Below are 15,558 nucleotides of genomic sequence, written 5' to 3' on the forward strand. Positions count from 1 at the left end.
AGCGACGGCCTCCTCTGGACGCCACAAGCTCTCGATGACGTTGCGGCCCGCCCAAAGTGGCTGTCTCCGTGGGCTCCTTGCGTCGCGACGCAAGGCTGCGCAGCTATGCACAGCTGCATAGGTGCCCAGCTGCCGGGACGGGTGGGAGGCGGATGAGGGCCGTCCCCTGTCGGTGCGGGAAGTGGCCTGGCCAGGCGCCGGGTGGAGAAGGGCTTTGGCGAGCCGGGGTGCTGGAAGATGCGTGCGCCGGGGGCGGGGGCGGGCCGCGGCGTGGAGCCGAGGGACCTGGAGCGGCAAGGCAGCGAGAGCGCCACCCTGAGGCGATCGGGCGGGTGGTCTAGGGCAGCTTCGTAGGGCTGGCGCGGGTGGGGCGCCGGGGGGCCTTGGTGGCGTCTGTGACGTCACAGAGCTGCCGGCCGGCGTGGCGTCGGGGCAGGGCTGCTCCAAGCGGCGGCGGCGGCGGCGGCTGAGGAGGAGGAGGACGAGGAAGAGAAAGGGGAGCAGGAGGAGGAAGAGAAGGAGGAGGAGTCGGAAGAGAAGGAGTCGGAGGAGGAGGAGGGGGAGGAGGAGGGGGAGGAGGAAGCGGCGACAAGAGTGCGCTCGGGCGAGCCCGGTGCCGGCGTCTCGGGGCGGCCCGGGCTGTGCAGCGTTGGTGGTATAGTGGTGAGCATAGCTGCCTTCCAAGCAGTTGACCCGGGTTCGATTCCCGGCCAACGCAGCGGGCTGACCTTTTGCCGCGCTCCGCGGGCGGCCGGCCGGCCGGGGCCCTGTGAGGGAGAGCTGGGAGCAGGGAGCTCGGTGGCCCTAGCGGCTCTTCTTGTGTGTGCGAGAAGCAGGCGCGCAGTGTTCTGAGGGTGCTGCAAGCAGGAAGGACGGGAGGACACGTGGATTGCCAGGGGCGGCGCGTGGCTGCACTTGGAAAGGCCGGGTCTTGGCGCCAAGGTGGCGCCGAGCGGCTGCTATGGGTCGAGCAGGAGCCGTGGTAGGGCCCGACGCTCCCTGGTGGTCTAGTGGTTAGGATTCGGCGCTCTCACCGCCGCGGCCCGGGTTCGATTCCCGGTCAGGGAAGCCTTTCTTCTTCCTCTCTACCTCACAGCGTCCACATCCCACTTTTAGGCCACGCTTGCTCCGCGGCCTCGGCGTCGCGCCCTGCCCGACAACAGCCGCCCGGTGCCCTGCACCTGCAGCCCAAGCCCTGCCAGGCAACCTCCACCCTCCCTGCCCGGCCAGACCTTTTGGCCGCAATGGCGCGCGCCCACTCGAGGCCTTCGACGTCCCGTGTCTTCGTTTTCGGACGCTTGCCTCAGCCCCAAACACGAGTGTCCGGGGCAGCGCCTCTCCTCGCCGAGGCTGTGGCCACGAGCAAACGCCCCCGCCTGTGTTTGGACTCTCCAGCACCACTGCCTCCCCCACGACGCCCCTCACGTCTGACCACCCACCCCTTCTTTCCTCGTGAGGTGCTGGTGCTGTTGGTGCTGTTTGTGGTAAAGGTGGGGGTGGTGGGCCGGGGGTGGCCATGTTGAGTTCCGGCAGCAGCGGCGCCGGCGAGCGGGAGAGGGATCTATCTACATCTCCAAGTCGGGCCAGTTGCAGGGACTCGCCTCCCTTATCTGTCTCTTACGCCAGTAACCGCTCCGGGCAGCTTCCCCGTTGCGTGCCAGCTCCTGGGCTGCCTGTGAGTCCCGTTTGCCGGTGGTGTGCTCCTAGGGCGTCCTGGTCTTGTGCGGGGCCCGGGAGCAGAGAGGCGGACTAATCACCCGGGGAGCAGAGATGTGAAAATGAATCTGGACACGTGCCAGTAGTTACACCACCGGGCAGCGGAAGTGAGAGAGCAGGCAGGTACCGCAGGCCAAACTTAGCCAAGCAGGTGGGAGGCTGTGGAGGCAGATGCCTGACAAGGTGGACTACCAGCCATCATCTTGTTCCAGTTGCATGACTGGAATAAGTCATGCTTATTCCTATTCAATGCTCTCAATCCTATCACAGGGAGGCAGAATATTACCGAGAATACCTCCCTCCCCCACCCCCCAACCAAACACACATATGCCTCTCACGTAGATATGACTTCTAATAATTTCCCATTCCGCCTTACCATCTGTGTACCCAGAATGCACCATCCTTCTCTCCACCCCTGTACCTGTCTTCTGATGATGCTCTCATAGTAAATCGCAGACCTCATTTTTTTTAGGCCAGATGGCTGCACCATTGCGGTAATTTCATTTGTTAAGGATACGTTCACATAACCTCCTTTTACACTCTGGCCTTGACTTTTGTTCTCCTCTTTTCCACCCGGCCTCTCTTTCCAGGACAGCTCTCCACCTTTTTCACACCACTCTGTCTTTTCTTTGTCACCATCCTTCCTTACCAGGAAATGGCATTCTCCTTGGTGCTGAGATTTATCTATTTATCAGTTTCCAGCTCCTGTCATTTCTGTTTAATATTTTCCTTGACGGTTACCTTTCTATGCAGGTGGAAGTTTCTGCGTTCAGTTCTTCTTCTAGACTCTTCTAGCTGCTATTTTTTTCCTTTTTTTTTTTAAATAGGACTTTGATCATCTGACTCTTCTTAAAAATTTTTAAGGAAAAAAAAAGGAATCCTCTCCACTCTGTGGACCCAGACTTTCTCTATGCCTCTTGCACTTCTAGCAAATCTTGTCTATGGAATTTTTACAAAAGCCTTTTGAATCAAATCAACTTTTTCCCTGGAGGAAGTGACGTATTCCATTTGTATCTGCTTTACCTCCTAGCTAGGAAATGACATCGTATTATTTTTCATTTTATGAATATCATTTCTGATCTGGTTTTACACATAGCAGCATCAACATGTTTTTCTAGAAAAACTGACCATATGATTATATAGGTAAATTAACACCCAATTAATAATTAATTGATATTAATATAAGTTAATTACATTAATAGTAATATATTAAGTGCTTTTTTCATTATGTAATTAATTATATGATAAATGTGATAATACTAATACGTTAATATTATAACACTAATGATTAAGTAATTAATAATCAATAAGTAGGCTTTTTCAGACCTTAAGTAAGTGTAATTGACACTCTGGTTTTCTCAGTTGAGGAACTTCTGGATGGCAGGATCCACCAGTAGAAATACCAGAGCGTCTGGTAAAATTGCCCAGTCTGCGCAGAACTCTGAATGGTTAACTGCTTTTAGAATTCCAAAGAATCTGGGGTAACTACGTTCATTACTAAAACTGATTTTCTTGATTCAAAGTAACTTGCAGGTGGGTTTCATGTTTCAGAATAAAAAATTATAGTGATACTCATTAAAAACTAGTGATTCTCTATGGCGAGCCATGGCCCATCAGCAATATTTTTGTATCACTACGTGTTAATAGGAGTAGCATTGGGGGGAATATTCAACCTACAGTCTCTCAGGTCCCCAGATGTTGCTCTGCCTCCAGTTGGTGTCTTTGGTACTCCTTGAGAATCATTCAGGGAGAGCTTCGGAGCTCACTGCCATATTGAACTTATGTCTTTGAATAAACCCAGCATCTGGGTTTAAAATTCAGAAAGAGGCAATGAAACTGGGCTTCAAAGACGTTTACTGAAATTCGGACATCAGGCTGACTTCCCAAGCAGGGATCATTAGTTCAAATTAGCAGCGAACTATTTGCCCAAAACCCACCCCCGCTCCATTCTCCGTTCCCTCAAGCCATTCTCACTTCCATCAAGTAGTGAATTGTTTTACTCGTGTCTCTGTCTCAACTTTGGGAGAAAGAGGCAGTCGCTTCCTGCTGGAATTGGGAAGAAAGGAAGTAAGGATCCTAGTGTCACATGCAGGGATGATTTCTTGTTTTAGTTTTTAGAATCACACAAGTCAGACCTACTTGCAATGTGAAAGTGAAGAAGTGGAAATCTTAGCAGAGGGACGTGGTGTTTGATTAAAGATCTGTGAATATAACCTGCAAGGATGAATATGCTGCCTTGGCTTCTGTGGTGCAAGTGGTTAGTGTGTTAGGCTATTAGGTGTAAAGGTCATTGGTTCTAATCCCACTCCTGGACGTTTGTAACTTTTTAAATTTTTTGAGGTAACGTTGGTTTCTGGGAGGAGAGAGTATTAGGGAATAATTGCTTAACGGATATGGAGTTTTATTTTGGATGATGAAAATGTTTTGGACTAGATAGGGGTGGTGGTTGTGTAACCTTGAGAATGTATTGAATGCCACTGAATTGTTCACTTTAAAATGGTTAATTTTATGTTATGTGAATTTCACTTAAAAAAAATTCAATGTGGTCCCTGATGTCCAATGCTCAGCAGGTTTAACTGTAAATCAATATATTGTTGGTTCAAGCGCTCCCAGGGAAGTGTGTTTTAGCCTACTGTTGCCCAGCCCTGCTGTTTCTCTGCCAGAAGGGACTTTTTCTTTCTTAATTCATCCCTCTTATGCAACCAGATGAAAGCATCTTTGCACTACATCCAGGTAGGGCAGAAGCAAAAATGCTCTGAAAAAGCAGTTATCCTAAACTAAAGCCCAACCAAAGCAATTCTCTCTGTGTGTGCTCAGTATAATGGTGTCACCATCTGATGGTTACTTTTATGTGTCAACTTGACTGAGCCATGGGTTGCCCAGATATTTGGTCAAATGTTATTTCAAGTGTTTCTGTGACGATGCTTTTGCATGGGATTAACGTTTCAATCAGAAGACTGAGTAAAGCAGACTGCTCTCCCTAATGTGGGTGGGCCTCATCCAATCTGCTGGATGACCGAATAGAACAAAAAGACTGTCCTCCCCCTAGTAAGAAAGAACTCATCCTGCCTAACTGCGTTCAAACTGGGAATTGGGGTTTTCCTGCCTTCAGACTTGGACTGGAACATCAGCTCTTCCTTGGTCTGGAGCCTGCTGGCCTTGAATCAGCTCTCCTGGTTCTCAGGCCTTCAGACTCCACCTAGAACCAAACCATCAGCTTTCCTGGGTGTCTAGCTTGCCAACTCACACTGCAGATCCATAACCACATGAGCTAATTCTTTATAATCTCTCTCTCTAGATATAGATAGATAGAGATAGAGATATAAATATAGATGTTATAGATATAGATAGATACAGAACCCCTAATGGTTCTGTTTCTAGGAGATCCTGAATAACACACCATCCATCCAGTCTAACATCCAAGAAACTTTACAGGCCCCCTTTTCTCCCTCCTAACTTCTAGTAGGCAATCTGAGTGTTCCTCAAGTTAAAGGAATCTTTTTTAAAAATTGGAAACATGATACTGAATACAATTTTGTGTGTGTGTGTGTGACATGCGGGCCTCTCACTGTTGTGGCCTCTCTCGTTGCGGAGCACAGGTCCCGGACGCGCAGGCTCAGCAGCCATGGCTCACAGGCCCAGCCACTCCGCAGCATGTGGGATCTTCCCGGACCGGGGCACGAACCCGTGTCCCCTGCATCGGCAGGCAGACTCTCAACCACTGCACCACCAGGGAAGCCCTGAATACAATTTTAAGAGGGAAATGCACACCCATTAGCCCCGTACCTTCAAACTACCTGGCAACTGCTTGAGCTACTGAGGTGAAAACACTCCCCAAAGAACTTGACATTGTCCTCACTGGAGGGGAAGCCACAGAGGATGAAACAGAAAGGACTTGATGCTTAATGGATACAGTGGGTAGGAAAGGTTCTGAGCTTATTTCCAAGGGTGCTGTGATTCACTAGGGGTGGGACCCGGGAAAAGGTTCCTGGTGGGGGGAGTGGAGAAAGATGACTCAATTTAGGAAAGAAGGACCTTAGATCCAAGTGGTCAGGGCAAGGAGCTGATAGCTTGTTACATGGGTGGGCCTGGAAAGCCACAGAAGTCAGTGTGCCCTAATATCTGCAGCTGTGGGAATGAGACAAATGGAGGCCCACATACCACATGTTTAAATATTTTAAACTTATAAATTAAGTTAATAAAGAGTAAAATAGAATAAGATCTTTCTTCCTACCTTGACAAAAATATCTTCTGAAGGATCTGTGAGACCAGTTTTACATTTAGAATTATGGGACTCCTCACACTTCTGTGCCTAAGCATGGTGGCACAGGGAGGACCCTCTATCAACTCTAGCTCCTTTCTGCACTGAAAGGGCACCTCACCTCCCTTGTCCAAGTTCTGTTCAAACTCCTGCAAACAGCCTTCCTTTGGCCACCTGTGGATCCTTGCCTGTATGCACTGGAGGCCTAATCCACCTCAGCAGTACTGATGGGAGAAGAAGCCTAATCAGAATTCAGGCATTTGTGCAGGTCATTCCCAGGTCACAAATAACAGCACAGCCAAGAAGAAGGGTGCAGCTCCAGGTGGGCGTTTCCCATTGACCCTGAATGTTTCTCCCTCTGCACTGGGGAGAGGTAAATTTGGAGAAGATCAGGAATATTGTCCTTTTAGGGGAAGGGAGGGCAAAAAGGGACATGTTCTCCTCAGTCAAACATGGGGAAACTACAGAAGGGAGAGAGGCACACAAATTTTAGGAATGGAAGGAAGGAAGGTAGTATGGGAGGGAGGGAAGGAAGAAGGAAGAAAGAAAGTAGGAAGGAAAGAAGAGAAACCCTTGTGGTCAGAGAGTCAGTGACAAAAATGCTGTAGGAAAAATTATCCTCTTCCTGCCTGGCTTGACTTGTCACAATCTTTCTTCCAACTTTTCTGCCACTAAAGTCCCCTTCCACCCTTTGACCCAGATGGCAATCACTGCACCACCACCACACACACCACTTCAAAACATTCTTCAGACATCCCTGAAAGTTTTCTCATACATATCTGAATCATTCCTAAGATATTTTTCCACAAGGTGCTGACTGCAGCCTCCTGATCCTGTTTCCTGGTAGTCTAGTTGCTAGGATTTGACCGCCGCAGCCCAAGTTCGATTTCCAGTCAGGGAAAGGCTGTTTTTTCTTTCTGGTCACCTATAGTCTATTGCTGTTGAGACTTCCACCGCCTCTGCCACAGCAAAGCCTTGCGTGCAATCTTTGAGATACGCAAGTGACCGCGTGGCTCCTGATTTTTGCCCGCCAGTGCCGAACTCGGAGATCCTCAGATTAAGGGGCGGCACACGAAGTCTTCATGCCTCTCAAACGTCTCCAGGTTATCCTGAAGTCAACTTTGAGAACTGTGGGACGACGTCTCTTGAGAGCCAAGGAAGGACTGTCGTCATGTAACTTGCCATTTTAATAATATCATCCTTGATTTTTTTTTTTTAAATTTATTTTTGGCTGCGTTGGGTCTTGGTTGCTGTGTGCGGGCTTTCTCTAGTTCCGGTGAGCGGGGGCTACTCCTTATTGCGGTGTGCGGGCTTCTCACTGCGGTGGCTTCTCTTGTTGCGGAGCACGGGCTCTAGGCGCGCAGGCTTCAGTAGTTGTGGCTCGCAGGCTCAGTAGTTGTGGCTTGCGGGCTCTACAGCACAGGCTCAGTAGTTGTGGCGCACGGGCTTAGTTGCTCTGCGGCATGTGGGATCTTCCCGGACCAGGACTTGAACCCGTGTCCCCTGCATTGGCAGGCGGATTCTTCCGCTGCGCTACCAGGGAAGCCCATCCTTGATCTTTTTATTACAGTTCCTGCCTTACAGGTAAAGTTAACTAACCGATTATTATGTAGAAATGTGTTCTTATTGTTACAAAATATCAAATGGATGAAGTGTGGTTTTCTATGACTAAAATACGTAAAGAAGCATAATAGATGTTTTCAACTAACTAATGGGGCAACTGGGAATATCCGGCTGCAGCCACCAGCAGAAACAGCAGTGGATCTGGTAAAATTACCTGGGCTGTCTACATTTCTGAATGTAACTGCTCTTAGGGTTTCAATGAACTGGGCCGGGGGGATGGTGCAGGGGGATTACATCCATTACTAAAACTGTGCCTATGCCAATCAAGCCTTAATAGATTTATAAACCATTTGCAATAACTCACTCATTTCATGTAGAAATTACTTATATTGCACAGTTAGGCTGGGTGACGACAAGCCACAGAAATCAGTAATTCCCAGTGTGGTGAGGCACATGTAAGCAAGTTCGAATCTGCACAGAGGACTTTTTCATTTTTCACAGTCACCTTGTTCCCTTCGTAAATATAAACCTCAAGACCGGATGACTTGGGGTGCAGGCAAGCAAGCCTTGGTAAAGGCTCAGGCATTGAAGCCGCAGCAGCCATAGCAACAATAGAATGTGGGTGATCGGAAACAGAACTAGCTTCTCTGACCGGGAATCGAGTCCGGGCTGTGGTGGTAAAAGCGCCAAGTCCTAACCACTAGACCACCAGGGAAGGGCACTAAAAAGGACAGATAGCACCTTCTAGAAAAAGATCTTGGGAATGATTCAAACAACCGTTAGAAACTTTTAGGGAGGCCTGAAAAATGTCCCTGAAATTTTAAATAATTTTATCTTTGACCGAGCGTTTTGTAACTGGAGTCCGATGGAACAATGGAGCCTGCTGGATAAGCAGATACCAGCAACATTCTTACCTGCCTTCCTTGTCACCCATTGGTATATAGCATTTGCTGTGCTTGATGAACACAGAATTCCGGATGGACCCACTATGCAGTGGGTCCTAAGATGAGTAGTATAAGGTAAGTACATCGCCTCTTACTAAGAGGTTACTCATCCTAAGATGAGTAAACCTAAGATGAGTAGAATAAGGTAAGTACATTGCCTCTATGACTGAATAGGCTGACCTGCTTGCCTCAGAGGCCGCACTTTCCCTTCAAAGCAGAACTTGCTTCAGACGCAAAAAGGGAGTGACATTCTAAGAAAAACAAACGACCAGGGAATCCTATCATATCACTTCCCTGAATTAGCCAACCACTTATGCTGAAAACGATGACATAGAAGGAAAGAGAAAGACAGAACAACCCATAGTTCCTTTTCCTTTCAGTCCTTACTTATCAGCAAGCCAAAGATAGAAAATGTTGGTAGTATGTGTGTATCAAGAAGTAAAGTAAAAGCAGCTGAGTTAGTCCTGTGCAGCATTTCCACTGTTCTGGTAGGGACAAAAATGCATGTGCACATAGGAGCTATGAAATACGGATTGTGTCGTTTCAGTGATTCAGCATATGAATTAAATGCTTTTATATTTTCATTGTCAAATAAAAACAAATCTAGACTTAGATAATGAAAGACTTTTCAAAAAAACCATTGCGATAGGGAGAATGTTCCAATCTCAGAAATCTGCAAGCATCTCAAAATCAAACAGAAAAAGGTGTTTCTTTCAGAGGGAGGGGTAAGCAGAGCTTCCCAGAAACTTTTAAGGGGAAGTTGAGGAATCAATGGAGAGTGAATAGATGGCATGATCAGAGCAGTTTCCCGGGAAATGTGTCTCGCTTTGGCCAGCTGATTCTCAGGATAAGCTGCTGAAAGGGACATATTCTGCATTTTAGTGCTTGTTCAATCTCAGGGGCAATCCAAAGTTTAAGGGCTTGTGGGGAGTAGAGAAGCCTGACTAAAGTTAGGTCAAGATAAAGCAGAGGATAAGAAATGGGCAATAGTGAGAACTTGGTCAACATTTAAAACTGGCATTGCACAATACAAAGATAACAAGTAAAATTCATGCTATTTAAATTCTTAACTTTTCTTTACATAGAATGACATTAAATAGCAAATAAAAAACACCATAACAAGTCAAGAGAGAGAGAGAGAGACCACAGAAAAAAAAGGAAAAAGTGTTATATTTCACTACCTTGAACAGCACTTTTCTTGCTGTTTTCTGAACAGGGGACTCACATTTTCATTTTACACTGGGCCCCATAATTTTGATCCTGGTACCAGAAGGTAAGATGGGTATACATTTGTATTTTAGTATACATTTGTATTTTAGTTATTAAGACTTTCTTCCTCAAACTTCCCAGCTGGAGTTTGTCTTGCTTTTGTTATCCATTTTGTTTCCTCCTTAATACTAAGCTTCTGATACTGTGACATCAACATTTCCATTGTTCTGGGCCTCGATCAAAGCAGCCAAAGAACGCCCACGCTGCGCCTCCCGTTCAAGCGTCCAGCTGGCCCCTGTGCCCAATGGATTGCTTTTTGATTTTCTTTGCATTTCGGGTAGAAGTCCACGGCTTCTTCCTAGTCCGTTCTTTGCGATCACCTCATTCCCCTTTGCTCAGGCAGGAGCTGAACAGGGCATGCATCTCGCCAGAGCACGTGGTTGGATTTTCCCTGACCGTTGCTTCCACTAGGCCACACCTAGCCTCTGCTCCTCCCAGACCACAGCAGTGCAGCCTCCTCATTCTATGACCACCTACCACAACCCTGCGGGGAGCAAATGGGTTTGGGTGGGGGAGGGGTGGAGAGCCGACAGTGTTTCTGGCATTTCCACCATGTGCCACTTCTATGTTGGTCTCTCACTCTCTCCTTTCTGGAGGGGACTGGATGCTGCTGGTAGCCTGGGAGCTAACTGGACCAGAGCAATCAATGTCTGTAGCTAGCTGGACCCAGGGTAGACCCAGGCAGTTGAAGGAGATAACCAACTTTGATGAAACGCCCCATATCCTTCCTCATTAGTATAGTAGTGATTATTATCATCTGTCATGGAGATTAGGATTTGATTTCCCAAATATTTAATTAATTTTGTGACCACATCACATTTGTTTATTCATTTTATTTCCTGGCCTACAAGTAAAATTAACCAGTTAGTTACTATACAGAAATACATTCTTATTTTACAAGAAATACAAATGGATGACATCCCTGATTTTGCAAGCTCAGGAAGTGTATTGAGTGGCTCTGGATTTCCCTATGAGGCACCTGGTGACAGCCACCAGTGGAAAGACCAAAAAGGTAAAATTACTGGGCTTCCTAGAACTCTAATTTTAACTATTTTTAGTATTTCAAAGTGGGAGAAAGTGTCATCATTATTAATGCTGTGCCTATGCTAATATAACCTTTCAAGATTTAGAAGATATCTGAAATATTGTGCATGTTTCAGTGTGAAAATTAATTTTTTAAAGTATAAATCAGGGAATTCCCTGGTGGTCCAGTGGTTAGGACTCAGCGCTTTCACTGCTGGGGCTGGATTCCATCCCTGGTCTGGGAACTAAGATCCTGCAAGCTGCGAGGCAATAAATAAATAAATACGTGATTCTCAATGGGGGTGGGCATTTTGGAATTACCTGAAGGACATCTTCAACCTTCACAGCCTCCACTCAGGTGCTGATCAGCCTAGCAACTGGGTGTTCGACACTGCCCTTTGTTTCTCTTGAGAATTATGGCTGTGTGGGCCTGTTCTCCTCCCTTCCTCCAAAAGTGGGAGAAGGGGCTGGTGTCTGTCTGGCTTAATAATTAGTGCCAGGACTCGTAAAATAATGATGCCCAGTGTTGTTATGCCACGTGTCTGAGAGACCCCCATATAGGTACTGTGATATTTTGTTATAATAAGAAATATATATATAAGAAATATATATAATATAAATAAATATATATTTATTAATATATATAATATAAATAAACATAATAATTATATATGTAATATATATAAATATATATAAATATGTATATAAATAAATATATAAATATATTCTTATATATAAATAAATATATATATAAGAAATATATATAATAAGAAATATATATTATATATATATAATATATATATAATATATATATATATATAATATATATATATATGTCTTTATTCCAGGCTCCTGGCCAGAGCTCCTAAAACCTTTGTAAGTTCCTGAGAGATAAAAGTACTAGGAGCATCTTTTGTTCTAATTTGGTCTTGGACCTGGTTCTTGTCACAGAGCTCCCAAATCCCTTGGAATTTCCTGGATGATAGGAGCATCTTATGTTCTATTGAGGGAAATTTTGGTGGGCTCCTGGATAGCTTCAGAATGGGGCCTGGTCACCAGAAAGAACGTTATGATTAGAAGCTTGAAAATTTCAGCCCCCCCAACTACTCCCCTACTTTCATCCTTTGGAGAAGTGCTGGAGATTGAGTTAATAACCAAGCATGCCTAACTATTTACAATAGCCAATACATGGAAGCAACCTAAACATCCATCAACGGATGAATGAATAAAGAAGATGCGGTGTATATACACAATGGAACACTTCTCAGCCATTAGAAAGAGTGAAATAATGCCATATGCAGCAACATGGATGAACCTAGAGATCATCGTACTAAGTGAAGTAAGTCAGAAAGAGGTGAGTACCATATGATATCACTTATATATGGAATCTAAAATATGACACAAATGAACTTATTTGAACTTATGAACTTATGGAACAGAAACAGACTCACAGACACAGAGAACAAACTTTTGGCTACCAAAGGGGAAATGGGGTGGAGGAGGGATAAATTAGGAGTTTGGGATTAGCAGATACAAACTACTATATATAAAATAAACAACAAGCTCCTACTGTATAGCACAGGGAACTATATTCAATATCCTGTAATAAATCTTAATGGAAAAGAGTATGAAAAAGAATATGTACATATATGTATAAATGAATTACTTTGCTATACACCAGAAACCAACACAACAGAAACTATAGTAAATCAACTATACTTCAATTAAAAAAAATAACCAAGCATGCCTATTAGATGAGGCCTCCATAAAAATCCCTTAACTAGGGGGTTCAGAGAGCTTTCAAGCTGGTGAACACATGGAGGTGCTAGGAAGGTGGTCCACCTGGAGAGGATATCAAAGCTCTGAGCTCCTCCCCACATACCTTGCCCTATGCATCTCTTCCATCTGGCTGTTTCTGAGTTGCATCCTTTTATAATAAACTGATAATCTAGTAAGTAACCTGTTTTCCTGAATTCAGGGAGTCATTCTAGCAAATTATCAAACCTGAGAAGGGAGTTATGGGAGCCTCCAATTTATAACTGGTTGATCAGACGCACAAGTGACAACCTGAACTTGCAATAGGTATCTGAAATGGGGGGGTGGCAGTCTTGTGGGACTGAGCCCTTAACCTGTGGAGTCTGTGCTAACCACAGGTAGATAGTATCAGAATTCAATTCAATTTAGGACACCCAGCTGGTATCAGAGAACTGGTCAGTGGGGAAAAACCCACACATCTCTGTGTAGAGGAATAGAGGTTGTTGTGTTCAAATACTTTTATCCCAGCAGCTCAGAAACCATCCTTGCACATTTTAAAAATTGATTACCAACTTGAATAACATATTGCCTTTTGTTCTAGGGTATTTCAATGTCCCATCCTGTAGACTTGCCATCCTGGATTAATTGATTATATAGTGCCAGACAAGATATTTCATTTCAGTTACAGTCAAACTAAAGTAATCTACAAACAGGTGTAGTTCCCATTTTATTCAGCCCTTTGGGTCTGTGAAAGATATGAGTTATCAAAACAAACAAATTAAAAAGACAAACGTTGCATTGTATTAGGGCTTTAGAGAAAACAAACTATTATGAATCATTCTATTTCTATTGTAGATGAAAGATAAATCTTAAATCATTCATATACATACTAAGGTTAACCAGCCTTTTAAATGGGTTGAGTAAAGTCTGCCTGTTAAAAGCTTACAGGAGATCCTTTACCATTATCTGATACAATTGTTTCAAACATCCCACTCTTGCAGAGAGGCTGCTACCTGTTCAGACTTCCCCAGACAGTGGCTTAAAAGATCATGGTTGCACACCCTGCAGATTTTGTGGCTTCACACAAAAGGAGTCAGGGGCCATGATAAGAAGTGAGGGATAATGAGAACCAACTAGGAATAGGAAAAGCCTAAAAACCCCTATTCACCTAATGTCTATACTCCTCCTTTTATACAAATGATATTATACTATATATATTTTTCTATACCTGCCTTATTCATTTAAATGATCTTCCTCATTCCTTTTTGTGGCTGTATAGTATTCCACTGTGTAGCTGTTCATAATTTATTTCACCAATCCTCTATTGATGGACATTTAGGTTGTTTCCAATCTTTTACTATTACAAAGAATGCTGCTTGAATAACCTGTATATGTATCATTTTGAAAATGTGCAGCTATGTCTGGAGAATAAATTCATAGAATTGCTAAGTGAAAAGAAATTGCATTTGTAATTTTTTTTTTTTTTTTTTTTACGTGGGCCTCTCACTGTTGTGGCCTCTCCCATCACGGAGCACAGGCTCCAGACGCACAGGCTCAGCGGCCATGGCTCACGGGCCCAGCCACTCCGCAGTATGTGGGATCTTCCCGGATCGGGGCACAAACCCGTGTCCTCTGCATCAGCAGGCGGACTGTCAACCACTGCGCCACCAGGGAAGCCCTGTAATTTTTTTTTTAATTTATTTATTTTTGCTGCGCCGGGTCTTAGTTGTGGCATGCGGACTCTTAGTTGCGGCATGTGGACTCTTAGTTGCGGCATGCATGTGGGATCTAATTCCCTGACCAGGGATTGAACTCAGGCCCCCTGCATTGGGAGCATGGAGTCTTACCCACTGGACCACCAGGGAAGTCCCACATTTGTAATTTTTAAGGAATTGTATTTTGTTCATTTTTCCTTTTTACTGAGATTTAAAGTGCACTAACATTAAACTTACAGTTTGATGAGTTTTTACATATGTATACACCCGTGCAATCACCACTCAAGTTAAGGTATAGTACATTTCCAGCATCCTAGGTGCTTCTCTCCTACTCCTTCTCAATCTGTTCTCCCCACCAGAGGGAGCCACTATTCTGACATTTATCACAATTCTTGAAATTTCATATACATGAAAACACAGGGTAAGTTCTCTTTTGGATATAGTTTCTTTCACTCACATAATAATTATTAAATACATTCATATTGTTGAAGATATCTGTATATAGTTATTTTGTTGCTGTGAGTATTCCATTATATAAATATATCACAATTTATTTACCCAGTCTCCCAATAATGGACATTTGGGTATTTTTCCCAGTTTTAGATGATATTGGCACACCAGCCTTCTTTTGGTTAATGTCTGCATGGTATATTATTTTCTGTCCTTTTGCTTTCAACCAATCTGTGTTTTAATATTTAAAGTGTATTTTGTGTATTGTAAACAGCACACAGTTGCATTGTAGGTTTGTTTATTTATCCAGTCTAACAATCTTTGTTTTCTAACTGGACTATATAGTCTATTTACATTTAACGTGATTACTCATATAGTTAAGTTTATCTTACTTTTTGCTTTCTCCATATGTTCTTTATTTCCTTATTATTCTCTCCTGTCTTCTCTTGTGTTAATTGTATGTTTTGTTATTCAACTTTATTTCCTCTATTAACTTTGTAATTATATCTTTTTGTATTATTCTTTTAGTGGTTATCCTAGAGATTACAAGAGGCACCCTTGATTTCTCTTAGCCTAACTTAAATTAGTATATTTACAACTTCATGAGCAATGCAGGAGCCTTTCAACAGTTCAATTCTATTTACCTTCCTGCCATTTCTGTTATTGTTGTCATATATTTCACTTCCTCATAGGTTATAACCCCCATAAAACATGGTTATCATTGTTACTTAAAACAGGCAATATTATTTCATATTTACATGCATTAGTTTGCCAGTGCTCTTCATTTTTTTTTATATATACATGTTTCTATGTGGAGACATTTTCCTTCATCCTGAAAAACTCCCCTCAGTCAGCTGGAAAT

At 44.1% G+C, this 15,558-nt stretch overlaps 1 long non-coding RNA gene and 2 other non-coding genes across 3 annotated transcripts; all 3 read left to right on the forward strand.

Annotated features, from left to right (window-relative positions):
* The first annotated feature begins 573 nt into the window (after positions 1-573).
* Positions 574-12,124, forward strand: LOC132515882 (uncharacterized). Its single transcript, XR_009539202.1, has 3 exons — positions 574-663; positions 8,386-8,559; positions 11,958-12,124. It is a non-coding gene; the product is annotated as an uncharacterized LOC132515882 (long non-coding RNA).
* Positions 647-718, forward strand: TRNAG-UCC (transfer RNA glycine (anticodon UCC)). Its single transcript has one exon. It is a non-coding gene; the product is annotated as a tRNA-Gly (tRNA).
* On the forward strand, positions 997-1,068 carry TRNAE-CUC (transfer RNA glutamic acid (anticodon CUC)). Its single transcript has one exon. It is a non-coding gene; the product is annotated as a tRNA-Glu (tRNA).
* Positions 12,125-15,558: the final 3,434 nt, after the last annotated feature.

This window comes from Lagenorhynchus albirostris, chromosome 2 (assembly GCF_949774975.1).
Source record: "Lagenorhynchus albirostris chromosome 2, mLagAlb1.1, whole genome shotgun sequence".
Classification (NCBI taxonomy): Eukaryota; Metazoa; Chordata; class Mammalia; order Artiodactyla; family Delphinidae; genus Lagenorhynchus; species Lagenorhynchus albirostris.